This window comes from Propithecus coquereli, unplaced genomic scaffold, assembly GCF_000956105.1.
Source record: "Propithecus coquereli isolate 6110/MARCELLA unplaced genomic scaffold, Pcoq_1.0 Scaffold14, whole genome shotgun sequence".
NCBI lineage: Eukaryota > Metazoa > Chordata > Mammalia > Primates > Indriidae > Propithecus > Propithecus coquereli.
Window position 1 is genome coordinate 18,314,001 of NW_012138302.1, and position 1,682 is coordinate 18,315,682.

Sequence of the window (1,682 nt, forward strand, 5' to 3'; positions counted from 1 at the left end):
AATGTTTATGGCAGCACAATTCACTATTGCAAGAATGTGGAAACAACCCAAGTGCCCGTGAATTCATGAGTGGATTATTAAAATTTGGTATATGTATACAATGGAATATTACTCAATCATAAGAAACAACAGTGATCTAGCACCTCTTACACTTTCCTGGATTAAACTTAAACCCATTATCCAAATTGAGGCACCACAAGATTGGAAGAAGGGGCTCCACTTGTACTCGCCATCAAATTGGTACTAACTGATCAACACTAGTGTGCTCACATGGCAATAATACTCTCTAGGGATTGGGGAGATGGGGGGGTAAACCTGCAACTAAAGGACATGGGGAGCATTGTAGGGGGGAAGGACGTGCCTCTAACCCTCACTTGGGTGAGGCAAAGACATAAAATGTAACCATAATGTTTGTACCCTCATAATACCCTGAAATAAATTAAAAAAAAAAAAAGGTCAAACTTGCTTCTTAAAACCCTGTAATGTCTTCTCACTTATCTCAGGGTAAAGTCCAAACTCTTATTGTTACCTACAAGGCCCTCTTCAATCTCGCCACTGTGTCCCTCTCTCCATTCTTATCTCTGATCCATCTCTCACTTAGATTGGATGCTACAACTGTGCACAACTATTACCAGTTCCCAGAGAGTTCCAGGATCTGTCCTACCTCTGTAATTTTGCACATTTCTCTGCAAGGAATGACCTCCCTTCTTCCTTCAGCATTATTTTCTTCCGAATTCTATCTTCCTTTATCACTTATTCTTTAAGACTCAGCTCAGTACACATTCTCTTGGAGCCTTCCCTTGCACCACAGATCAATGTAGGGACCTTTTTAATGCTGCACTGGACCCTATGCCTCTCTTTTTCAGTTTCTAGAAGCTCCTCCCAGGTAGAGACTGTGTTATATTCTCAAGGGTCAAGTAAAGGAGCTAGCATATGCCTGTGGAATAAATGAATGATCAGAGTCACTGTCATAGGCAATAAGCTGTCAGTATTGCTAGTGGACCAAAAGTCAGAATGGAAAGGGAACATTATAAAATAATATAATTTTAGGACTGTGTTGGGCAAGTGTGGAGGCTATGGCAGAAATAATATAGACTTTGTAATTCTAATCATAGCTCTACTGCTTCCTTGGTTATGTGTCTTAGACAAGTTATTAGACCTTTCTAAGCTTTAGTTTCCTTATCTGTAAGAAAGGGAAAGTTATACCTATTTCAGAGTTGTAAGAAGAAATGAAAGTATGTAAAGCATCTAGCATGGGGCCTTGGCACAAATAATATTTAATACACATATTTTCTTCCTTAGAGATTTTTGAATATGTCTCCTTCATTATTAATGAAGTTTTCCAGCAGCATTGTGACCCATCATTCTTGGGATATATTTCAAATAAAATACTATTTTTCCTATAATTGATCATCCTGTGGTCCAAAAACACAAGGCCATTTGAGGCCTCCATTTTCTCCTGTAAGAGAATAGTGATGCTAAGGACGATTAAAGAAGATTTTCAAGATTTAACAGCATATAGGACAGATCCTCTGGGACCTCAGAGCCTTTCTGAGAATTACAAGGTTAAATGGTGATAAAATTATTTTTTCTGCATGAACATAACCATCCATGATGACAGTCCCTGCTCTGTGGCTCTGACCACTTCCATCTGTAGAATCACCATTTTCTTTCATTTCACA

General features: G+C 38.7%; 1 protein-coding gene across 1 annotated transcript in view; it reads left to right on the forward strand.

Moving 5' to 3' along the window:
• AGBL4 (ATP/GTP binding protein-like 4) overlaps nt 1-1,682 on the forward strand; it is a 1,510,571-nt gene that overhangs the window by 656,047 nt on the left and 852,842 nt on the right. The window lies entirely within an intron of this gene.